Here is a 27164-nt window from a genome sequence, read left to right on the forward strand (position 1 = left end):
TTATATTAAGAAACAAAGTTAGGGAAACAAGAAAGTTCTAGCTGATTTCTCTGTCCATTCAAGCAATGGTTTTAATGTTTCCTTTCATTGAAGCAGGGATTTGGGGTCTGGAGTGACCATGTTGTAATCACCTGAAAGCACTCCTTCCCTCATTCCTTCACTCACTTCCTTCCTTTAATAAGCTTCTAGAAGAAAACATAGTGGAAAATCCATGCTCAGTAGGGGTAGGTAAAGATTCCGTAGGTAGGAATAGTACAAACTACAAAAGAAAGGAATTGACAAATTATATTTTGTCAATATTAAAAAATGCCTTCCCATGAAAACTTAATAAAAAATGAAATGGCAATCTATAGAGAGGAGAAAATGTTTGCAATCCATAGATCTGGCAAAGAACACGTATCCAGAAGATGCAAAGGATTCTTACACCTCAATAATGAGAAGTGGGGAAAAACCTTATTTTAAAATGGGCAAAAGACTTGAACTGACCCTTCACCAAAAAGACACAGGGATGGCCAATATGTACATGAAAAGATGCCCAGTATCATTAGTCATCAGAGAAATGTAAATGAGACCACAATGAAATACTCCTACACACCCACCAGGAGGGCTAAAATTAAGAGGACTGCCCAGATCAAATGTTGTTGAGGATGCAGACCCACGGGAACTCTCCTGCACACCTGCTGGAAATGTGCCGTATGCTATGATCACTTTGGAAAAGAGTTCACAGATTCTTACAAAGTTAAAAATATACTTCTATGACCTAGTCATTCCAGTCCTAGGCAGTTACCCAAGAAAAACAAAAACTTAGGTTCACAGAGACTTTCACATGAATTGTCCCAGCAACTTCATTCATAATAACCAAAACCTGGAAGCAATTCCAGTATCTTTCAACTGGTGAATAGATACACAAATTGTGGTATATCCATATGATGCAATAGTACTCAGCAATAGATATAAAAAAATTACTTACAGGGCACCTGGGTGGCTCAGTCGGTTAAGCATCTGCCTTCCGCTCAGGTCATGATCCAAGGGTCCTTGGATTGAGTCCCATATGGGCCTCCCTGCTCAGCAGGGAGCATGCTTCTCCCTCTGCCTGCCGCTCCCCCTTCTTGTGCTTAAGCTCTCTCTCAAATAAATAAATAAATAAATAAAATCTTTAAAAATATACATATTTTAAAAGATTTTTTTAAAGATTTTTTTTCTTAAAAAAAAAAGATTTTATTTATTTATTTGACACAAAGAGAGCGAGTAAGAGAGAGAGAGAACAAGCACAAGCAAGGGGAGTGGCAAGCAGAGGGAGAAGCAGGCTCCCCGCTGAGCAAGGAGCCCCATGCAGGGCTTAATCCCAGGACCCTGCAACCATGACCTGAGCTGAAGGCAGATGGTTAACTGAAGGGAGCCACCCAGGTGCCCCATAAATAAAATCTTTTTTTAAAATGGGGGTGCCTGGGTGGCTCATTAAAAAATGGGGGTGCCTTCGGTTCAGGTTATGATCCTGGGGTTCCGAGATCAAGTCCCGCTTCGGGCTCCCAACTCCATGGGGACTCTGCTTCTCCCTCTCATCTTCTCCCCTCTCATGCTCTCTCTCACTCTGTCTCTCCCAAATAAATAAAGAAAATCTTAAAAAAAAAACTTAAAAAACTACTTATAACACAACAACATGGATTAGTCTCAAAAATACAGTGAGCAACAGCACTAGATGCAGAGTTCATATGATACTACATTTAGAAGAAATTGTGGGAGAGGCAAATGAATCTATGGTTGCCGTCTGGGTGTATGTTCTGTGAAGGGATTTGAGGAAACTTCTTGGAGTAAAGGAAATATTCTATATCTTACATGTGGTGGTGCAGAAATTTGTCAAAACTCATCTATCTTCGGGGCACCTGGTTGGCTCAGCCAGTAGAACATGTTACTCTTGATCTTGGGGTTGTGAGTTTGAGCCCCATGTTGGGTGTAGGGATTACTTAAAAATAAAATATATTTTTAAAAGATTTTATTTATTTGAGAAAGAGAGAGAGAGCAGGAGTCGGGGAGGGGAAGAGGCAGAGGGAGAAGCAGACTCCCTGCTGAGCAGGGAGGCCCCCCCAACACTGGCGGAATCAATCTCGGGACCCCAGAATCATGACCTGAGCCAAAGGCAGGCACTCAACTGACTGAGTCACCTAGGCACCCTTAAAAATAAAATCTTAAAACAAAACCAAAAACACCTCATCTATGCATACTTTAAATGGTCGTGTTTCATTACAGTTGATTTAAAGATGACCAGGTCATGGGACGCTATAGCCTTGAAGCTATGGCGGGTGGGAGAGGTTGTGGTCTTTCAACTCTCTGATTAGATGAGTAAGTCTGTCTCAGTAGGGGGAAACTGTAGAAGGTTAGCTCTGATTGCTGATTTAAAGCACATTTTCTCAAAATCAGTAATAAAGGAGATATTTCTTAAGCACAATATAACTTACTGACATAACCATTCACTTATTTCTGCTCCCATGCCTCACCAACCTCACCTATGTGAGATATAAGCTTTCTGAAGCTTGTGTTTATTGTAGGTATCAGCAAGATATCCATACAGTAGGTATCAGTAAGATAAAATAGATACCCATCTGTTATCTTCTGCGTCTTATTTCTCCATTGGTTCCAAACTCAGGAGGAGAAGATAGGGTTGTTATTTGTCTCCTAAGACTCCAACAGCCTTCTTCCTCCTACTGAAAACAGTGATAACAATAGCACAATAATAAACCATAAATCGGCTAACATTTATAGGGTGTTTACTATGTGCCAGAATTACTATGTGTGAAAATGCTTATAAAATGTTATGTCTCTCAATCCTCATAATAACCCAATAAAATGGGCACCATTTTTATTTGCATTTTGGAGTTGATAAAGCCAAGGCATAGAGAAGTTAAGTAGCTCACCCATGGTCATACAGTTAGTAGGTGGCAGACCTGGGTTTTGAATCCAAGCAATCTGATTCTTGAATGCTGACCTTATTCACACAACAGCCTGAGAAATTTTTTTAAAGGTAGATTTTATTAGGTCAGTTCTCTGCTGTAATTCTTTCAATGGATCGTCACAATCCTTAGGGGAAAACAACAATGGTAAATCTTGCTATCATACAGGAAGCAAGGGCTCTAGAGGACCTGATCCCTTAGGAGGCAGTTTCTCCTCACTTACTATTCCAGGGCCATCCCCACTTTATTTTGGGTTCCCAGGTACAGTAAACGATGCCCTGCCCCCGGACTTTTGCACATGCCTTTGCATCATACAAAGGTAGAAGCCTCCCCTCTACCAACTTTCCCTCCAACCCACACCATTTGTTTCTTCTGGCTTTGTTGAAATACCACATTTTCAGAGAGGTTTCTACCCCTTCTTCTCCGAATCCAACTGTGACTTAACTCCCCTTTATTCTCTCTCATTTTAACCTGTGCTGTATAGCCATAGCCCTGATCACAATCTGAAATTATTTTCCTATTTTGGTGTGTAACTGGTATGACCTGCTTCACCAGCTTGGGGTGAAAATTAAGTCACAGCTTTATGCTTCATGTCAGCACTGGCTCTAGTTTCCACTTGCCAGACTTCCAGGAAGCTTACTCCCTTCCTGGGGTGGTGGGGAGGCTCTTCCCCCAGCAAACTGTCCAATAACCTCAGGGATTTACTCAGCTTGAAGAGGCTAGTACTGATCCCAAATAACCTCGACAAGAATCATCTGCAGTTTCTGATTGCTTTTGTAGTTGGCTCTGTTGTTGTTTTCCTCAGTTGTTAAAAACTGAGTCCGTACCCTGTGCTCGGTCAGTGAGCACTATCTTCGGCTCACTTGGTCGGTCTGGATAGACCTCACTCAGGTTCAGTGTGTCAGGATGTGTGCGCCCCGCCCGGCTCCTTGGCTTAGCCCCGGGCTGGGCCAAGATTAGCTCCCAGACCCCAAGTGCCTACACCCACCCCGTGACCACACCAGTCCCAGCACCACACCCCGCTCACCAGGCAGCCCTACCCTTTTGTGGTGGTTAATGACAGGGTGCTGCTGAGATCCATTAGGACCCCTCCCTCCCACTTCAGTGTAGACAGCTTTCACTCCAGAGTGCCTCGTGGGATCCCCCTGAAACTACCCCCTGGGAGCGCTGCCTGGGAGCACTCGCACCCTGCTCTGCTCAGCCCTCCCTCTCTTCTCCTCTCCCCTGGCCCTGCCTGCTCAGCAAACCACTTACTGATAAATCCTCAGCATCTGCCCCTGGAGGGGGGCCTCAGACACCTCTCACACCCCCATACTGATATTCTCTCTACCTGTAGCTCTCCTGAAGCCATCTTGATGGGACAGTTTCTGAAACATAGCAACCGTGGCCAAAGCCGCCTTCCCTTTCATCCCAGGAAGTTCTGGGTCCCCTGTTTGGGTTAGCCCACCTCCCCGGCTGGCCCAGAGGAATTAGGAAAAGCAGTTTCCATCCAGTACACACGCACAAGTGCTTCTTTATTTCTTTGCCCCGGAGCTACGGGGCCACTTGCCCTCCATTACCAAGAAGGGCCACTGGAGTGATTCTTTCTGACACAGACAATTTTCTCCCAAATAACTGGAATTTTCCTAGATAGAAACTGTGGGACACTTATACATAGACGTTCATTTCAGATTTTTTAAAAATAGAATTCCATTCCAAGTGTTGCCTAGCTGCATCAATCTCCCTGTTTCCGCCTCAGGTCCTCTGTTTTTTTCTGGAAACTCAGGGGTTCCCACCACTCCTGGCTTATGGTGGGCATTCAATCCACCTTGATTGAATGAATGAAAGAATCACCAACTCCTGAATAAAACTGTGTCTATTAATAAACTAGGACAAGAATGTGAGAACCAAAAGATTAATAGGAAATTATCCAATAATCTTATTAAAGACTATGTACGTGTTTATATAAATGTAATTTTATGCCTTTATTTTGAAGCTTTCAAAAAGATTTCAGACATTCAAAATGGTATAAAAAGTAATATAATAGGGGCATCTGGGTGGCTCAGTCGATTAAACGTCTGCCTTCTCTTCAGGTCATGATCCCAGGGTCCTAGGATTGAGCCCCGCATAATGCTGCTTGCTCAGTGGGGAGCCTGCTTCTCCCTCTTCCTCTGCCTGCCACTCTGCCTACTTGAACTCTCTATCACATAAAGAAATAAAATCTTTAAAAAAGTACACACACACACATATATATGTGTGTGTGTGTGTATATATATATATATATATATATATAAACAAAATAAACTCCAGGAAACCCACCACAGAGTTTAAGAAAGAAACCAAAACTGGGGTAGTTGAAGCCACCTGTGCACCCCTTCCCCCTTTCCTTCCCACTGGAGGTAACCATTGTTCTAAAGGTTAGGAAACTTCCACAGTCTTCCAAGGGGCAGCACATCACGCCGTAGGATCTTGCCCCTCCCCCTCCAGTCACAGGTGATTAAAGGTGAGCCCCTGATGCACCTGAGCCAATCAGCTGCTGCTCCTCAGGAACGTGCGATGGAGGGCCTGAGTTAATTTGCTGTGATGAGCAAAACTGACAGGTTATGCTAATTTACGACTTAGCCTTTTTTTTGGGTGTGGTCACGATGAGCAAGAACAGCAGGAAGGGATAAAATAGGCAGAGCACTTGCACCTGAGAAAAAGGGGGAAGGAGGAGGGGAGGGAGGATGAGGGAAGAGGGTGGGGGAAGGGAGAGGGGAAGTGACTTTGACCTTATTACCAAATAGTTTTCCACTTTGCTGTCCCACCCCTCTAAGGCCTCCCTGCTTTTGGACTTTTGTGAGAGTCCTTTATAAAACCTTCCCGTGATCTCCATTTTACTTGGACGGGTTCTATTACTTTAAACTAAATAATTTTTTTTTTTTTTTTAGATTTTATTTATTCATTTGACAGACAGAGATCACAAGTAGGCAGAGAGGCAGGCAGAGAGAGGGGAAGGGAAGCAGGCTCCCTGCTGAGCAGAGAGCAGGTGGCAGGGCTCGATGCCAGTACCTTGAGATCATGACCTGAGCTGAAGGCAGAGGCTTTAACCCACTGAGCCACCCAGGCGCTTCATAAACTAAATAATTCTTAAGATAAGCTTTCCCTACAAAAAAAGAAATTTTATTCCCTAATTACAAGTGCACAAAATTCCTAGAATCCTAGAACTTGATTCACTTGACAGGTATTTACTGAGCACTTGCTAAGTACCAGATTTTGGTACAAATCTTTGGTTCAGCTTTCTAGCCAAGGGGACCAACCAGCTCGGGTTCGGGGGACTTTCCCAATCCCTGCATCCTGACACCCACCTCAGTGCCGGCAAATGGGGCCCTGGGTTACCCGGTTTCCACCCAAAGTAGAAACCCTCTCACAACAAACACTTGTCTTCCGGTGGCTGATAACATACAAACATTTGCCTAGACGAACAGAAAATTCTCTGTGTTGAGTTTGATTCCATCTTTGTATAGTTTCTGCTGCCATATTCTGCTTCCGGTTCTTCTCACAAAACATATTTTTCATCGATTGTTAAAATGTATTCCTTTCTGACCAGCCGCGTGCGCTAATTTAAACCTGGAGTGGTTTTCTATTGCCTACCCAGAGCAGGCACGAACTGGAGTCCTCCCCGGCTCCAACGGTCCCCCAAGGCTGCGCTTACTCCGTTCTCTTCCTTGGGAGGGACTTCTGGGAACCCCTTTCTCAGGCCAAGTGATCCCAAGGGGTGACCGATACACATGAAGTCCTTCATGCATTCACCCGAGGCCTTCATCCATTCGCCAAACACATCCACAGAACCTCCGGCACCTATAGGAAAGTTGGGGAGAGGGGTCCTGAATTCCAGTAAATCTACAGCCTTGTGAGTGCTCCGTTCCGTGAGACGCTCAGACGCTAATGCGCATGCGAGAGAAGAGGGATGACCCGCACCTGTAAGAATCAGTAGTTACTTTAGATGAAAGCACCGTCTGAAGAGCGAGCGCTGAAGTGCAGCTTTCCCAAGCACACGGGCATCGTGAATGTGTTCGCGGTCATTATCATATTAACGGGTGTCTTCATCAGCTTTCTAACTGGGACCGAGTCCCTGAGGAAATGGGACGGAAGCCTGCTCTTCCCGTCTTCCCCATCTCAGGTAATGGCCTCTCCGTCCTTTGTGGGTCTCATCCATGGCTGCACATTGGAATCGCCCAGAGAGCTTTAAAAATTGATGCCAGGGGCCCCTGGTGGCTCAGTTGGTTGAGCTGTCAGCTCTTGATTTGGACTCAGGTCATGATTTGGGGGTCATGAGATGAAGCCAGGTGTCAGCCTCTGAGCTCAGTGGGGAGTGTGCTCAAGCATTCTCTCTCTTCCTCTGCCCTTCCCTCTGCTCGTGCTCTCTCTCTGAAATAAATATATAAAAAACAAACAAACAGACAAAAAAACGGGACGCCTGGTCTCACCTCAGAGTTTCTAGTTGATGTGTGGTGTGGTGTGGTGTAGACATCAGATTTCTGAATCTCTCCCAAGTAATCCAATGGGCGGCTAAGGTTGAGTCAAGACCTCCTCCACCTCTCTTTCCACGCCCATCTCCAATTCAGTAGCCGCGCTGTTGGCTCTGCTTTCCAAGGAAACACCTCTCCCACCAGTTCTCCTGCCCTGACTGCCCACCAGCTCCCAGCCCTGAGTCTGTCAGAGGCCCTCTGACTACCAGCAGCTGCCCACCTGCAGCTGGCTTTCAGCCTGACCATCAGAGAGGTTTTTAAGCCCAGGTTAGGTGACAGCCCCCTTCGTTCTAAACACCTCCATACCTCTTAGGGTGGGGAGGGGGGTCTTTATCTAGTTGATAGGGCCATAGATGGTCAGATTCCTGGTTATCACTTTGACCTCCTCTCTTGCCATTGTCTCCCATCCCCCTCCTGGGCGTTCAACCCCGTGGCCACCCCTGATGTTTCCGGAACACCCTCAAGGTTTTCGTACCTGGAGACCTCTGCCTGAACTGCCTTCTTAAGGTGGTTGCATGACCTCCTCCCTAATTTAGGCTGGTCTCTGCTGGGGTACCACCCTCACCGAGGCCTTCTCAGGGTACTGCGTCTAACATCGCACCCCCAACCACGACCCTCTATGCCTTTATCATCCTTTGGTTTTCTTCTTAGAGTTTCTCACCTATTACCTATTTCTGTTTGTCTAATCTCTTCCCCACCCCATTAGAACGAGAGCTCCAGGGAGACGTTCTCTCTGCTCTGTTCTGCTGCATCTGTAGAACCTAGAACAAGAGAAGTTGCTCGATAAATGCTATTAGAAAGACCAAAGGAAGACAGGTACCGTTTTAATGGGAAAGGAAGGGTCTGGTATTGCCAAAGTAGAGCAAGTCAACGCAGGGTCCGTTTCTTTTGCCCCTTATTGACTGAGCGACCCTGAACAAGTTACTTCACCTCTCTGAACCTCGATGTCCTCATCTATCCATGGTGATACTAACAGTACCTGTAGGCCTCAAAAAGTTGTTGGATTACATGAAGTCCTGTATGAATAGCAGAGCAAAGTGCCTCCAAGTGGGAGAACATGCCCGAGAAACCATAGCTGTAATGATTGTGTATAGTATTAGCTTTGGCCAGAGGAGCCAAAGCCCAGAGCCCCGATGCTCCAGGGAAAGATGATCTTCCTGTGGGAGGAAAGGAAGGGCATCTTGGGCAAAGCACAGAGCTGGGAGGCAGGGAATTCAGGCTGGTGATACAGGTTGGTGGTTGATGATGGTTGGTGACCCAAGTCAAGTCTTTGCTCTGAAAACCCATTTTTTATACCTCTAGACCTCACAGGGTTTTTTGAGGATCAAAAGAAATATTGTATACCATTCTTCGTTTGAAACATACACATTTGAAAAGAGCCACGTAGAGAAATATTGTGTACACTTCTTTTCAAAACATAAATTGCTACATAAAGGCCCTTATTATGATCTCTCAACTTTGTCCAAGGCTGTCTATATAAACACATGCTTGTCTTGTCCTTCTCATCTGAGGCTGTCCTATCCTCCAGGGACTGGCATTCTTAGGGACTGGCCAAGTGGGAACATGGCTGGTTAGCTGCACCCGTCTCTGCTCAAAGGCTCTGTTTCTCCCCAGATTTATTTTGTATTTTAGTCTATTTTAATACAGGCTCTTGGCAGGACACATGTAGGTTTTTATTATTCTACTTCATCATGTTATAATTTCTTTAGGAGATATTATTTGATTTTGAAAAATATCTAGTCTTTCTGGGGCACCTGGGTGGCTCAGTGGGTTAAGCCTCTGCCTTTGGCTCAGGTCATGATCTCAGTGTCCTGGGATCAAGCCCCGCCGGGCTCTCTGCTCAGCGGGGAGCCTGCTTCCTCCTCTCTCTCTCTGCCTGCCTCTCTACCTACTTGTGACCTCTCTGTCAAATAAATAAACAAAATCTTTTAAAAAAAGAAAAAAGTCTAGTCTTCCTAATGTACACATGATACTCATCTTTGTTGATGTAATCCCTTTGTTTGTTGTGTTTAAAAATATATACATAAGTTACATATGCATATTATATGTAATATGACATCTAATTTGTGAAGTACATTATTTATTTAGGCTCACTTTTACTCCTTTAATCCTTTCCTTATTCTAATCTTGACAGCTCAATCATGTATGTCTTAGGAATACTTTTCCTTTATTTGCCATCATTCGTGAATTCATTCAATAATTTAGTCACTCAACAAATATGTGCGGAGTGCCTATTATGTGCTACTGTTGTATTGAAGGTAATGCAGCAGAACAGATTTAAAATGAAGAACTATGGTGGGGGGAATAAAACAGGGAGGAGGATAAGGAATTTGACTGAAAAGGGTTTCAACATTACCTAGGGATGGCCAGGGAGGGCTGACTGAGAGGGTGACATTTTTGTTAGACTTGAGGGAGTGAGGGACAGTTCTAGCACCTTGCAGAATAACACCCCAGGAAGAGGGAATGATAAGTGCAAAGTCCCCGGGGAATGAGTCAAGTCAGAGAAAGAGAGAAGGAGCAGAATGAGGAGGGGGAGTGGTAAGAGATAGGGTCATGCATAGGTCTGATCTTGCAATAGGTGAACTCTGGATGTATGTGAAGACTAGTCCCTTACTAGGAATTCCCTTATTAGGAATTGCTAGTGAGATCATTAGCTGGCAATGTGACTTCGTTGGTATGACATCAGTTAACTTCAATAATTTCATTTCATTTAAAGGACCCAGGATACTAGTATTCCCGGTGGACCCCTTTTCTAACATGTCATCCTAGATTCCACCCCACTAGGTCAGCGAAGTCACCTTTTCCTATGCTCATCCTCATTGGCTCTCCTTCTTGAGTCCACAGACCCCACTCCTCTGCAATGCCTTTCCTTTCTTGAAGACCGAGGCAGGGCTCCTGCTTCCCAAAGGATGAACTTCCCAGTGTCCCACAGCCTCTGGCTCCTTTGCTTTTTTGATTTTGTTAGCATTACACATGCATTTGCTTTGATGTGAAAAGGAAACAAAAATATTCTCCACTCTCTTTCTGAAAGTTCTACTTGTTAAAGTTGGTCAAATTTGAAAGTGGCATTTTATAGAGTCATTGACCTAAATAGGCAACCTAAATTATGCCATCTGCTACACGAGTGAAGTTTATGTAACACCACGGTAGAGGGGAGAGCTGGAAGCTGTTTAAGGTTGTCCATCAATACCGCTGCCTTCCGGGGACCGAGTCCCTTAGGACACCACCTGTCATGTTCTTCTTGGTAGTTTTAAATATCCTTCGTGACTGGTCTAGCACTCCAACTACATGAATAGTTTTGCTGTTTTCTTTTACAGTTCTTTGGAATAGGAGTGCTTTTCCCCCCAACAATGTTTACAGAACCTCATTTTGGGGCTCTTTCCTGTACTGCATACATTAGATGTTGTTCTTATTATTTTAAACACCTAAAAACAGAATAAAGAGGGGGCGTCTGGGTGGCTTGGTTGTTGGGCTTCTGCCTTTGGCTCGGGTCATGGTCCTAGGGTCCTGGGATTAAGCCCCACATCGGGCTCCCTGCTCAGCGGGAAGCCTGCTTCTCCCTCTCCCATTCCCCCTGCTTGTGTTCCCTCTCTCGCTGTGTCTCTCTCTGTCAAATAAATAAGTAAAATCTTAAAAAAATAAAAAGGCAGAATAAAGAGATCTAATGATTGTAAATACACGGCCATAAAACCATCCACGACCCTGAGTATGGGTAACGGTATTTCTACAAATTATGAAATTGATCACATAACACTAAATCTTGTCAACTTTCTGCTACTCCTTACATTTCAGCTGGGCATGTTCCTTGAATAGAATCAGGACATGCTGAAAATCCAGCTCAAACATCATTCGCTTCCTGGCTCAAACCAGACTGAGCCCACTCTCCCTCTTCCCCAGAGAACAGAAGATGAAATAGTCAAACGGCCCTTAAACTTACACGGCTTTAAGAGGTTTGGGACAGGAAAAAACGACAATCTTTTTTTCTTTTCGGTTTTGCTTTGCCATCTTCATAGTCTTTTATTCTTGGTTTTGCTTATGGCAAACAAGCAACATCTGAGAAAAGACAGTCACCCACAGCCTTCCCCCCACCCCCGCCCTGTGTGAGGGGGACGCTGAGTGCTCCTTTCCAATTCCACTTCATTGCTTGATAATTTTTGAACTTGGCCAAATCACATAAAGTCTCTGAAGGCCAATTTCTTTTTTCATAATAAAACTTTGTTCCTCCCTCTCCCTGTACACCCAGGGAGACCAGTGACCCTGGCAGAGAAAGGACTGTCCTTCCACGGTCTGTCCTGATGACCACGTCTCTGCTTACATTACACCCCTCTCTGGAGTATCTTCTTATCTTGCTTTCAGTCTCCAAACACCTTGTCATGCTTCAAGAAATAGTATCAGCTCCTTGTGAAGGCTCTGTGCAAACTACAAAAAGAAGTAGGAGTGTCAGGGATCATTAACACCATATTGGGTTTTTTTTTCTTTTACTTTCTTGAATTGCATTAATTTTTCACCATTTTCATCTCCCATTTTCCAAAACTTATAAAAATATTCACTATTACTTGGCAAAGAACTACTGCATGCTAATGACGTTGAAAAAAAAAATCTTTTTTCAAACAGCACACTAACATCTGCCTGCTGCTACCATGATCATATTGTAAATACAATTTTAAAACTTGCAGAATAATCAAAGGTATAAATAAAATAGCACCTGTACATGGTCAGATGTTTTAGCAAGCTAAGAAGTGGATCATGTCCTAGGAGGGGCAATATAGTTTGGGAATTTGCTGTATCTTAATGGCACATTATTAGTCCTGTAATCCTAGGGAATTTTCTAGACAAAAATCTCCTAGTTATCAAATCCTTCAGTCTATGCCTTGTCATTACCTGTATTTATAAACTTCATTGTCTGTAAATACAGAATATGGTGACAGAAAGCACTTGGGACAAGACCTACGCGGACCCAGGAAAATAACCAACTTTAGGCATTTTACTGGAAATGAGGATTGAACACACTTAGACAACTGTCTTAAACGTAAGAAAGGGTGTTTGTTTGGGTTCGGGTTTTGTTTTTTGAAATGTCATTCTGTCCTGCTCCAAACTCAAAAATCCTCCCGTGGAGCACTTTTATGAGGCAGAAAAACAAGAACAGACCTGAGTGAACGCTTCCTCTCAGCACTCTGTCCTTTCTCTCTTCCTCTCTCTTCAAAATTCAAGGTGCTTCTGAAGCGTAGAACACTCAGCTTTTTAAAAAAGGTCCAAAGAACCAGTGAATGCTTTGCTGTTCAGAATTGAGCTTTTGGAAAGTGAGTCGTTCTACCAGCTTTTACATAACTGCTATACTTAACTGCATGGGCCTTTTCCTGTTGTATTTTTGCTGACACATTTTGAATTGACTTATATATGAGCTGATCCCTGTTCTCGAAGTTTTACCAACTGCCAATTGTGTAAGGTGAGATTTTCACGGTAAAAGACTTCATAGGACAGAGCACTCCTACAAGATATGCTGGGCACGGTATGGCTTTTGGACACATAGCTGGGCTGTTTTCTTAATAGTTCCTGACAGAGGGTAGGCTTAACTTCCAGATGGAGAGAATGGAGATGTAAAGATACACCACTCATTACATTCACAAGTGTTTTTTCTCCAAGAAATTCTTCATTTAGATAACAGTGCGTGAGCCGCCTTCCGCTTACCAATGCCCAAACTACCCAGTTAAAGCACACGTTGAGAGAAAACACTGACGAACCATTCACTGTAGTATCTTGTCGCTCACCTGTATTAAAGCTCTTTCTTCCACCTACAGACGATCTCAGGTTATTTTTATGGTTTCTGAAACCATCTGTTCTAACCTGTACTCGCTGCTCCTTAGAATACAGATGTTAATTACCTTTTTAACATTTCCCTGCTCCTCACTCTGAGCCTCAAATGCCCCCAAGCATTTATGAGTTTCTCAACACCCAGTCCTTTTCTCTGGTTTTCCACAAGCAGCAAAACTCAGGACTCTGCTCTCCCCAAATCATCTTTAGTTAGAGGGATAGCGGTTTGCCCTCTAGGGAGAAGTACAGAAATGACACTGCCCTTAAATCTCCACTAACACAGACCTTCTCCCTCCGAGTTGAATGAAGTCGTCTGAATTCTAACCATCTTAAACCTCTTTTTTAACAGGATGAGTCCAAACACGTCAGAGAGGTTCCTTCCCTACCCGAAGTCTGTCCAGTTCTTGCTTTGGAAATGACGGCTTCCCTCCCTGGCGGGTATGGCCGTGTCTGGGTTCGTTCCCATGCCGAGGCCATTCTGCAGTGAAGTGTGGCTCTTCATTATGGTTTGTTTTCATCCACGGATCCTGTTATCTTTTTTTCTCTGATAATAAATTCCCTAAGAGGCCCGAAAATGGATTCTGCCGTAGTCACTGGTTTATCAACTGATTTTGTCCTTGTTTCTTGTTTAAGGGTCAGGACATTGCTATTGTAGTGAATGAAATGCAGTTTCTAAAGGGCCGCTGAGAGCAAATAGAAACCCCATTTAGAACGCAAGCATCAGTGTAAGTGGTTGTTGAGGATGACTCCGCCTTGCCCCTGCCAAGTAACTCGTTTCAATAGAAATTAAGAAATTGTAATTTGATAAGTCCTATAGGTTTTTTGCTAATTATAATTTCTCATTGTATTCTATCACCGAAAGCTGCAGAGGGAGGGCTATCTTGCAGTTGCAAAGAATGGACTTTTGCTCAGTTGCGGGAGTGCTTGAATTCTATCACTTTACTCACCCCTGGCAGGTGATAATTGAACTAAAAAGAGAGTAAGTCAGACAACAGTGGAAAAAGAATAGAGCCCAGCACCAGGCAAGAGATTTTCAACAAATATTTGCCGAATAAATGAATGAAAAGGAGAAAAGGAACCCTGAAAATTTTTAAGGGAGAGTCACCGTGGGCAGGATCTCAGAATTTCTGGGATCAGAATCAATTAGAAACATTCAGGCCATCCCATTCTGAGCCTGACTATGATTTTGCCATGAGGAAAACATGTGTTTCTTCTTTGAATAAAATTCTGGAGAATAAAAAGGAGGGGGGAGATAAATGTGGAGAGAAGCTGAACGGGATGAGCAGAGGATAAAAGCAAAAAGGGAAACAGACTAGAGCCTGTTATGAAGAAAGCTAACAGAAATTACGCAAATCTGCTCCCTCCTCTGTCCACTCTTCTAATTCCCTTTCCTTCCTTCTAGTATTTATACTCAGAATTCCAAAGGGAGATTTAAGAGCAATTTGGAAATATGTTAAGTAAGACAACACCAGGTGGCAAATAGCAATTTAATTCTCCTTGCCAGCAGAGCTAAAGACTTAGAATGCTTTTTATTAGCAAAGCTGGGTGGGAGGAGGACAGGAGGGAGGGGGGGGAGGAAAAAGCCATTAAAGTGTTTCTAGACAAAGGCAGCACAACGATGGATCAGCTCTTATACGAAATCTTTTAATTTGTGCATTAATTCTCCTTTTCATCTTACCGCCTGCTAGAAAATTAGTTGTAGAGGTATTTCAGACGTGTTCTCTGGAGCAAATATTTACACAGGAGTAGTGTGTTGACACTGTGTGGCTTTGGGTTTCTGGGAGCAGGCTGGTGCCTCTCGGGACATGTAAGCACAGAAGGCAGGCGAGGCCACACCCGTGAGAAGCTGGCTGGTTTCAGAGAGTCGTGTCTGCCCTCCACAACGAGTCAAGTGTGGCGCTTTTTGTTTTGAAAATAGGATAAGGGGTCAGCTGATGAAGTCTTTCCTGTATTGATGCCCTATTTGGTTTTTCTCCAATGGGGAAATTGGATTTTCCAAGACCCTAAACACACGCTTTGTAGATAGTAATAAATACATAGCATTGAAGAGAAATTAGAGTAACCTGCCATGGACCTTGCAGTTCTTTTGGCTTCTATACCCATTAGCACCTTCTCGGCCCCTCGTCTACTTCAGAGGCCCAAGACCAAGGATGTGGGAGCCCTGAGGCTCCTGGACTGAACGATAAGGAATGGTTCCCCCTTTTCCCTTTTTCTTTTTTTCCTTTAAGTTACGGACTCTTCTTTTGTGTGAAGATCAGTCGGTGCAAAGAAGCAGGTAGAAAGTTTCTCCCCTGAAGGGAACTGAATATCACGAGAGAAATGTGCAGCTGCGATGAGGTGAGCTTCAGAGGACTTGGGCGGCTCTCGGGCGCCCGGTCTGACCGGACCCCGCTCATGAAACAGGAAGTGCCCAGAGTGGTGCTTGGACCAATTCAGCAACACTGGCTGGGCTGTTCCTCTCCCGCTCTGCCAGGCTGACAGATGGGCTTGTATTGCTGGGGTTATGGGGGGACACCCCTCTGGTCTGAGGACACCGTGTATGCGGGGGCTCCCGCTGCCCGTCTCCCTGTGCCCACGTGCCCGGGTGAGGCCAGTCCTGTCAGACGTTAGGGTCACAGATTCTAGGTCCCAAGATCTCACACTATTTGGGATTTTCCCTTTAACATATATGATAAGCTGATAGAGCATCATATGTTAAGTGAACTGGCAGAGAGTCAATAAAAACAAAACAAAACAAAAAGTGATGCTGTGGTAGACAATAGTAAGACGGTTTTTAATGTTTTCAAAATGCTCTCTCCTGAGGAATGGTTCCCTCTTTTTGTTGTTTTTGTTTATTTGTTTGTATAAGGTTAAGGGCTGGGGCCTAAGAATCAGACTTAAGCCCCAGCTGATCCTGCGCTGATGGCCTCAGTCAACTCGTCTGTGAGTGGGGTTAATAATAGAATTTAAGTCATGAAGCCTAAATGAGTTAGTGTATATAATAAAGCACTTTCCATGTTTGTCCCCTTGAAAGCATCAAACTTAGCATTAACCTGTTATTAAATAGATCGAATAATGATATTAATCATTAATTAACTGATGTGAGGTTTAAACCTCTTTCTCTGCAGCGTCTTACTGCACTCTATTGAGGCAGAGCCACAGCTAGAAATTACTCTCCATTTCCCCAGAGATTTGTTCTCAAGGCCTCAGTGTGTTTCACTAAAGTTCTAAAAGAGCAGGCACTTTTGCATTTTATTGAGCTGGCCCAGAGGTCTAGATTCACATTATATCATGACCTTCCAAAGCAGCAAGAGCTGGTCCCCACACACAAAACCAAACAAAGAATTAGTCAGGTAATCAGTATGAGTCTTATCTGAAAAATTGTTTCCCATCTTGGGAATTTGCCTTTGGAAAAGAACTATTTTCTACTTTCCCTGAATAATAGGTCTTAGATCTGTGACTTATCCATACGGGGAGCATAAAAACCCCAGCTTTCCTTCATTTAGTTTTTCATCATATATTTATGGAGAACTTAGTGTAACGTTGGCTAGGGATTGGATGTCAAAGATGAACAAGACAAAATTGGTATGGAGGAATTTAGGTAGGGGAACTGTATGCACATCCATATATGGTGATGGGAGCTGTAAGCAGATCTGGGGAGGCTGAAAAGACTTCACTGAGTGGGTGGTATTATTTCTTGAAGGGTGAAGAGAAGCTTGCCAAGATGAAAACAGTAGAGAAGGCCATTCTAGAAAAATGGTGCATCATGTGCAAAGGGCCAACAGTCAGCAAAGGCCCTTGGTTATGGAGCAGATGAGTGAGAAATTTGGAGTGACTTGGGCATGGAATCCTCTCTTTTCAGCTGGATAAATGTGCCTGCCAAGACATACTCTTCAGGGCTGAGTGGTTGGTGAGAGCAGTGATTACCTCAAACTCTGGTGCTCAGACCCACAGGGAGGCTGCTAACTCATTTCCAAAAGAACCACCAAGGACCAGGCCTCAGAAGCTTTGAAATGGGTCGCCTGAGCGAAGGGTCACAGCAGAACTCCGCAGAGCTGGAAGGGATGGTGAGCCCCAGGGGCCAGGCTTGCAGGAGCCCTGGGGATTCGTGGAAAGGCCTAGGACAGTGCAGATGCACGTAAACAAGGAGATTTGGGGGCGGAGAGCTGCACGCTCGGGATTGTGAAGTGCCTTTTATGTCTTTCCAAGGTGTTGAGTTTTGTCTCTTCCTGCAGGCGAAGGTGAACTGGTAGACTGTCTTTACACCTTTGTGGTGTGGAGTAAGTTTAGGAAGGAAAGGGGCCAAGACAGGAATTCGCATTTAGTGAGGATACCCTTGCAGGGCTTTCAGGGCCCCTGCTACCGTCCGAGGAAGACTGGTATTGAAGAGGGAAAGGAGAGAGAGGTAGAATCTGGAGGCGTTTCTGGACTGGAGATGGCAGGTCCTGCGGCACTGGATGCAGGTGAGAAAGGAGGAGCGGTTTTGCAGAGGACTGCACTTGAGGGGAATCTGGCTGGAGCTGGACAATGTCAGAAGCCGGGATCTCAGTGTGCAGCCCAGAAGAGCGGCAAACAGGCAACACGGAGCTGGCGTTTCCCCTGGCAGCAAGCTGACCGTTTCACAGGGCTTAGTGCACTCGAGCCTTACCGCACCCCTGCAAGGGGCGTGTGACTCCTCCCAATTAAGACGCGGGAACTGAGGCACAGGGAGGTGAAGGAGCAGCCCGTGTTCAAACAACCGTACTGGCCAAGCTCGGTCCAGCACCCATGGCCACCTTGCTCTTCACCTCTGTTTCTGCCTTCCCAGAATACTGAGAAGCCATCATAGTTTAAAGTTTGAATTGGGGGGCGCCTGAGTGGCTCAGTCGGTTAGGCATCTGCCTTCGGCTCAGGTCATGATCCCAGAGTCCTGGGATCAAGTCCCACATTGGGCTCTCTGCTCAGCCAGGAACCTGCTTCTCCTTCTGCCTGCTGCTCCCCCTGCTTATGCTCGCTCTCGCTCTCACTCTCTTTCTCTCTCAAATAAATAAATAACATCTTTGGGGGGAAAAAAGAAAGTCTGAATTATTTCCAGATTTCAGAGGACAGCTTGAGCAGATCCACTAGGGCCTATCTGCATGAGTGGCTGAGGAATCCTAGCCAAGTAACTCATTGGAGGGAAGACACCGAGTGAGAGAAAAAGGCCCCCGGCAGCAGAGGATGTGCTCCTGATGGCCAGCCCACATTTCCCCAGGGACATGTGCCGGTGCACTGAGTACAGCAGGTGAAGAAATGAAAGGCCTGTCTCACATGTCTCCTTAGGACACAGTAAAACAGGCTGGTGAAGGTGGTCTCGGGAGGACTGGAGGCCTGAGGCCTAGGGGGGATAGGAGATTGTACAGCCCTTGTCAGAGCATTGGCGGACTTAACCAAAGGACTTAGTCATTCAAGATGGCTCCAGAGGCTAGAGGAAGGAAAATGACATCTCTGTAGCAGCCTCAAACAGATCCATGACACTCCTAGGGGCTTCTCTGAACCCTGGAGAATAATCTACAAAAGGCTGAGGTTCTTACAACTCTGCCAGTGATCAGAGTCACGGACAGTGTTTTGCTGTCTTAACCCTATTTCCCCCTCAGGCAAGAGCACAGAGCAGAGGCATGTGATGAAGAACCATAATAGCCAACCTGGGTTGAATGTTCACTCCATCCCAGGTGTGGCACTAAGTGTTAACCTATATTCTCTTATTTAACCCCCGAAATAATATCAAGAGGTAAATGCTATTATTGCCCCATCTACGCAAGAGAGATGGGACCAGAAGAGACGTCCCTGAGTTCTGTCCCAAGTTAAAAGTTTATGACCTGAGGATCCTATAAGCCTATTGTGATCATTACTTTTTTCATATCGAATCAAAAAATCCAATTTGAATACACTTTACACAAATTCTAAGGCTACTTTGAAGATGGCCAACGTCTTCTTTAATTTGAAGTTTGTTTTCCCAGCTGACTGGATTTGTCTCCAGCAGCCTGGAGGTGTGAAATGACATCACCATCTGATCAGCATCTCAAAACATTTTGGCTAATTTAAAAAAATAGAGATCTTGAATGCACTCTCTTAATTATATTTGACCATTTGAGCATGCTGCGCGAAAACCCTGGGTAGGCAGCCTGTTCTGCAATTTGTTTCTGAAACAAGCTTTTGAGTCTCATGGGCTGAGAGGATTCTGTTTAAAGGGTGTACACTGTGAATCACAGTTTCAAAGGAAGACGGCAAATACAAAACGCAGCCAAGCAATTTGTAAAACTGGATTGCTGACAGGAATCCAGGAAGCAGCAGAAAAACAACCAAACACAAAAACATTGTCAAGTGCCTGGATGTAATCTGAAGTAACGAAGTGGAATGAGCCCGGGATGACACGATGACACAGGGGAACAGAGATTGAACAGGCGGTCTTGTTTCTGGAAACGAGCAGCACGGCTGATCTGAGCCCTGAGAACATTCCACAGACCCAGGGTGGCGGGCTCTCCTGCATTTGGCATACAAGCTGCCTTCACCTGCCCCTGGTGGGTGTTGGGTTCACCACAGGGACAGGGAACTGAATGTTTCCTCCATTAGATTCAGATGCTTTATTACATTCATTAGGCGTAAGCAATACAAAGCTCTTTCAGTGATTACTTTTATCTTCATCACAGCTAACACGTACGGAGCGTTCTCCTTTCAAAATGGATCAGAGTCTCTCTGGTCCTCACTTGAATGTAAGCTCCTCGAGGGCAGGGATTTTCGCTTATTCTGTTCACTGATGTAACTCACAGGACCTAGAATCGTGCCCACCACGCAGCAGATGCTCCTTAATGTTTGGTGAATGAATGGATGAATGAACAACCTTGTGCTTGAACTTGGGCAGGCAATAGTCTAAGTGCTTTACCGATGCACGCCATCTTGATCACAATCCTGTGATGCTGGCATTCATTATTATTCCTGTATTACAGATGAGCCAACGGAGTCCCATAGAAGTTAATTAGCTTGTGTGGGATCGTGGCCCAGGCAGGCTCAAACCCAGGCAGTCTGATTCCTGAATCTACCTCTCCGTACTGTCACTTTTTCAAGCCTGTTTCCACTGTTAGTTTTTCCTCAGTCTCACTCCATTTACTTCCCTACAGTGTTCTTCCAACACATCACCCTATTTTATCAAACTTCTTTACATGCAAAAGAAGCTTTTTTATTTTGTTCTTTTTAAAGCACAAATTATACCTTGTTCTTAGGGCTTATGCAAAAGGTCTTTGAATTCATTTACGTGTAGGAAACAATTAAGACGGGAGACTAGAAATACTACCTTAGGTAGGAGCCTAAATTTATATTTTTCTTTTAAGGACAACTTAAGCTATTATGATTTTTAAATAAAAAAGTGTTTATACTCATTTTTTTTCCTGTGGCACAGCATAAAAATCATTTTTTTTTTTAGAAGTAAGTAATATGGCACAGAATTACCCAGGCTAGGGGCACCTGGGTGGCTCAGTGGGTTAAAGCCTCTGCCTTCAGCTCAGGTCATGATCTCAGGGTCCTGGGATGGAGCCCCGCATTGGGCTCTCTACTCAGCAGGGAGCCTGCTTCCTCCTTTCTCTCTGCCTACTTCTCTGCCTACTTGTGATCTCTGTCTGTCAAATAAATAAATAAAATCTTAAAAAAAAAAAAAAGAATTACCCGGGCCATAAAATTATAAATATAAGTTTTTTTTAAAGATTTTATTTATTTATTTGACAGACATAGATCACAAGTAGGCAGAGAGGCAGGCAGAAAGAGAGAGAGGAGGAAGCAGGCTCCCTGCTGAGAAATCTAAGTTTTTAATCTTTAATTTTTATGTAGCCTTCTTAATTCTTCAGGGCAATTTTATCTCTCTAAAGCAATCAGATATGTGTAAATGATACTGTGTTTAGAGAGGTACAGACTTACCACTGGGGAGATAAACACATGTTAGGTAACTACAAATTGCAGCCTGTGCTGAGCTATCCTTTTTTTTCATAAGACTTCTTTTAAATTGGATAAGTCTAAGTGTTCTTGCTCAGGCAAGGGAAAATTGAGGGCAACTTCTGGTTTGCCACTGTATTCTGTGGTGTTTGCTTAAGGAATTTTTTCAGTTCAATTTTGAACATTCTAATTTACAGCATTAAAACTCCCTATGTGATCAAGTTCTACCTGCCACCTTTTCTATCTGATTTCCTGCCATCTCCTACCCCTCATGCCCTCCCAGCTAAAGAAAATCATGTTCCAGCTATCACCATTCCCACAGATTGGTCAGTCCCTGCAGAGTCCCCTTTGGCAAGAGGAGGTAGTAAAACTTTGCTGAGTGTGTGACCATTTCCCTTTTGTTTTGGGGGTCTTCAGACTGTAATTTAGTAGCATGTGAAGAAGGATGTAACATTAAACAGAGCCCTTTAGTAGTAGTAATTTTTATAAGTTACAGCAATTCCTTACAGAAAGCTCAGTTTTAGAGCCATAGACTCTTAAGAGAGACCTTAAATAATCATCTCATACAAGCTCTCAGGTAACTCAGACATTGTGTATTTGCTAACTCCTTTCTGAATTATATTAGTAGAAATCAAAGTTACAATTACATTCTTCGAAAAATATTATTTTTCCGGGGCTCCCGGGTAGCTCAGTCAGTTAAACTTCCAACTCTGGATTTCATTTCGGGTCATGATCTTGGGGTCATGAGATCGAGACCTGAGATGTGTTCTGTGATGTGTTTGGAGCCTGCTTAAGATTCTCTTTTTCCCTCTGGCCCTCCCCCAACCTCTCCCACTCTCCCCACCCTCACTCAGAACTTTCACTCCTGCTCTCTCTCTCTCTGTCAAAAAAAAATATATATACTTTTTTCCTATAGAAAATGTTTTATAATAAACACAGAAAAATACTTCTATATAATTTGTGTCCATCTCAAATTTAGCTGAGTTAGTAGAAACAATTCTTACAGAATTAGACAAAGTCCCTTTTCTTTAGGACAACTTCTCCATTTGACTACGCTTCTCAGACAATGCAAATGTGACATCTGAATCTTATTTCAATGTGTGGAAAACTATGCCACGAAACCATCATACCTCAAGACCCATTGTTATCCTGCAAACTAATTTAGAAGGATCTCTCCCAAGAGAAAAGCAGATCAACTACTTTAATTTTTCAAACAATAGCCTTGGTTGAATATTTCTGTCTAAATTTAATAGAAAGTTCTTCAGCAGTTTTCTTTTTTGCAGTTGTAAATGAGTCCTTAAAAAAAGATTTTATCTTGCCATTTGCGATGACGTGGATGGCACTAGAGGGTATTATGCTCAATCGGAGGAAGACAACTATCATATGATCTCCCTGATATGAGGAAGGGGAGATGCAACATGGGGGGCTTGGGGGGTAGGAAAAGAATAAATGAAACAAGATGGAATCGGGAAGGAGACAAACCATAAGAGACTCTTAATGACACAAAACAAACTGAGGGTTGCTGGGGGTCAGGGGGTCGGGAGAGGGTGGTGGGGATATGGACATTGGGGAGGGTATGTGCTATGGTGAGGACTGTGAAATGTGCAAACCTGGCGATTCACAGACCTGTACCCCTGGGGCTAATAATACATTATATGTTTATTAAAAAAAAATAAAAAAAATTTAAATCGGAAAAAAAAAAGATTTTATTTATTTATTTGTTGGGGAGAGAGAAAGAGAGAGAGAGAGAGCACAACAAGCAGGGGGAGCAGGCAGAGGGAGAAGCAGGCTCCCTGCTGAGCAAGGAGGCCAATGTGGGACTCAACCCCAGGACTCTGGGATGATGACCTGAGCCATGGCAGATGATTAACTGACTGAGCCACCCAGGCATCCCTGTAATAAATTCTTTGTAACTGTAGATACTTAAAAAAAAAAAAAAAGAATATATTTTCTTACTGGATAATTTTTACAAATTTTAGTTCTGTCAAGTTTTTTTGTTAAAAACATTAAGTATTTATCTTTGATTTATTTTATGTTCCTTTGATTGGATCTAAGGATCTCTAAGTGCAGGTAGATCTCAAATTTTCTTTTTCTTTTTCTTTTTTTAAGATTTTATTTTTCAGTAATCTCTATACCAAACATGGGGCTCAAATTTACAGCCCCAAGATCAAGAGTCACTGACTCTTGACTGAGCCAGTGAGGCACCCCAAACCTCAGATTTTCTAATCCAGATCTCCACATCTTTAATTTTTAGGGGGAAAGACCATGTTCCACCTCTGCATTTCCCTAATTAACTAGACAAATCATGCTCTGCTCTAAGGAACATTTCCAAATATCAGCTAAGAACTTTTCCCCTCCACATCCCTAGAGTCCTCCCAAGGGCAGTCTCCTCCCTCCCAACAGCATATAGTCACTAACCTAAGATTGATCCCCTTTCCTGACCCCCATTAACCTTTCAGTTTTTCTTCAGGGGTAATTTTTGACCACTGAAAATTAAATAACTCCAAATGTGTATAATCTCAATACTAAATATATTACAACACTGTAAGTCACAATTTTTAAGCTGACTGAAGTGATTTGGCAAAGTTTTAAAAAGGAGACCTATAGGTAGTGTGATGATGATGATAATATGTTTATTTTCCAAAGAACTTAGGAAAATCTACACAGTTATATTTTATAGATGTTGTACTGTGTAATCACATAATACAGAATGTTGACTCCATCAGTATCATTCACAAAAGCTGATGACGGTAAAAGCTAAGAACATGATTCCATTCTATACAGGTTCTTAATTCTGTACCTGGTAAAACAAATCTAATCACTGGTCTGTCTATGTAATTTGCTTTTCTTTAGTTTAAGGTGTTTTTCTTCTTGTAGCCTTCAAGGTAGAGACACTATCTGCCACCATACATAGAATCTGGAAAAGGAAATATCCTTGATTCTTCCCTTTCTGTCCTCCTTTAAACCCAATAAATCTCTGGGTTTTCTGATACAACTCCAAGTATTTTCCATTTGTGTTTCCCGCATGAAGATTAGAAAGAAAAAATAAACCTTTTATTATTTATTGATGATACAGTTGTCTTCATAGAAAACACAAAAGAATCTATAGAAAAATTATGAAAATCACTGAGAGAGTTTGGCTAGGTTGCTGAATACAAAATCAATGCACAAATAGCAATTGTGTTTTTATACATCAGTAGAAGTAGTTAGAAAATACAATTTTGAGAAAAGATGTCATTTATAATAGCAGCAAAAATATAAAGGAACAAGAGAATCTTTCATGATAAACAAGCTTTTTATGAAAACATTTTAGGACTTTGTGGATTGATAATAAAGAAGGGCTAAATAGATGGAAAGATGTTTTGTGTTTATAACCAGAAAGATTCATCATCCATTGCTCCTATATAGACTATTTTACTTTATTTTATTCTTGCTTTAATGTTTATTTTTAAAATTTTAATCCTAGTATGGTTAATCAATGTTATATTAGTTTATAGGTGTACAATATATTGATTCAATAACTCGATGCATTTCTCAGTGTTCCTCAAGATTGGTGTACTCTTGGGGTGCCTGGGTGGCTCAGTGGGTTAAGCCTCTGCCTTCGGCTTAGGTCATGATCTCAGAGTCCTGGGATCGAGCCCTGCATCGGGCTCTCTGCTCGGCGGGGAGCCTGCTTCCCTTCCTTTCTCTCTGCCTGCCTCTCTGCCTACTTGCGATCTCTCTCTCTCTCTCCCTCTTCATGTCAAATAAATAAATAAAATCTTAAAAAAAAAAGATAGTGTACTCTTTTTTAAAAAAGTTTTTCGATTTTTTTATTAACATATAATGTATTATTAGCCCTGAGGGTACAGGTCTGTGAATCGCCAGGTTTACACACTTCACAGCACTCACCATAGCACATACCCTCCCCAATGTCCATAACCCAACCACCCTCTCCCTCCCCCCCTCCCCCCACAACCCTCAGTTTGTTTTGTGAGATTAAGAGTCACTTATGGTTTGTCACCCTCCTGATCCCATCTTGTTTCATTTATTCTTTTCTGACCCCCAAGCCCCCCGAGATTAGTGTACTCTTAATTCCCTTCTTATTTTACCCATCCCCCCACCCACCTCCCCTCTGGGAACCATCAGTTTGTTCTCCATACTTAAGAGTCTGGTTTTGGGGATGTCTCTTTATTTCTTTGTTCATTTGTTTTGTTTCTTAAATTCCACATATGAGCGACATCAGATGGTATTATTCTTTCTCTAATTTCACTTAGCATTATACTCTCTAGATCCATCCATGCTGCTGCAAATGGCAAGATTTCGTTCTGAGTTATGGCTGAGTAATATCCCCTTGTGTATATCCACCACTTCTTTATCCATTCATCTATCAATGGACACTTGGGCTGCTTTTATAATTTGGCTATTGTAAATAATGCTGTTTTAAATATAGGGGTGTACGTATCCCTTCAAATTAGTGTTTTTTTTAATTTGGGGGTAAATACAAACACTGTTGAAGAGACTACCTTTTTTCCTATTGGATATTCTTTCCTCCTTTGTTGAAGATTAATTGACAATATAATCCTGGGCTTCAGACCAGTTCGTTTGAAATCCAGGTCCCCACGGGTCTCCCCATCTCTCCCTGTCTAGAAATTTAGGAACTAATTCTAAAATGTATGAAGAAGTACAAAGGGCCAAGAATGGTCAAGCGACTCCTGAAAAAGTGTCTTGGTTTGTTATATCAAGACTTATGAAGGCAAGGTAATAAAGACCATCAGTATTGACACGAGGTTAGATAGACCAATGGAAGAGAATAGAAAACCCAGGAAGAGACTAAATGCAAATATGGAAATTCTGTTAAGGATTGAGCATTGCAGATCAGTGAAAAAAGCATGCACAATTCAGTAGTGCTTTTGAACCAACTTGCTATCCATACAGAAAAACATCAAGCTGGATAGCTCCCTTGCACATTAAAATTCTATTCTAAATGAATTAAAGACTTCAAATTGAAAGCCAAAATTGAAAAAAATTTACAAGAAAAATAGGAGAATATCTTTAGGAACTTAAGCTATATACAGACTTTTAAAAGAAGACTCAAAAGCACAAACTATAAAGGAAAATTATGATGAATTCAAATATATTAAAAATAAAAATGTTCATTAAAAGATGACTCAGAAGAAGAAAAAAACAAGCAACAAACTGAAAGAAGACATTTGCAACACATACCATTGACAAAATACTATGTACTCTAATTAAATAAACCAATAGGAAAGGCAAACAACCCAATAGAAAATACAAAGTGAGGAAGGCATGAAAAGGTACTATACAGAAGCAGAAACACAAGTGGTCCATAAATAGATGAAAAGGTCCACAATCAAGGAAAATTAAAATCACTGATGAGGTACTATTTCACGCTCACCAAAATATTACAAAGTCTAATAATAATAAGTCTCAGAGACAATATAGAAAAATAGAAATTTCCACTTTGGAAAATAATTGGCAGTGACCAGTGAGGTCAACATGTGCAGAACCTATGACAAGAAATTCTACTCCTAATCAGTATATCGAGTATTTCTAGCACACATGCACCAGGGGACCCATACAAGAAATCTGTAGTGGTCTTGTTCATGACAGCTAATACTGGAAACAACCCAAATGGCTACAACAAATAGAATGGCTAGATGGTCATACATATTACACAGAAGGAAAATAAACGACAGTAGCATACAGAAACACACTCGGATCTTAATAATACAGTATTCAAAGAAGAGAACATGTCATATACTATACGCTATACAATTTTGTGTCAACAAAGTATAAAATAGACAGAACTAAATATATTGCTTTGGGTAGGGATATGTCCTTATTGAGCAGAACAAAGGAAAAAAGGGGAAAATTGTGGTTGACATGAAATCTAGGCAAGAGAAGGATGGACGCCATTGAGGAGGGATTTGCTTAAAACAGAGCATTTCCTAAGGATCCATTTCTCAGGGAGCAGGTACGTAAATGGTTCTTC

The sequence above is a fragment of the Martes martes genome (genome assembly GCF_963455335.1).
Source record: "Martes martes genome assembly, chromosome: 8".
NCBI classification, from domain to species: Eukaryota; Metazoa; Chordata; class Mammalia; order Carnivora; family Mustelidae; genus Martes; species Martes martes.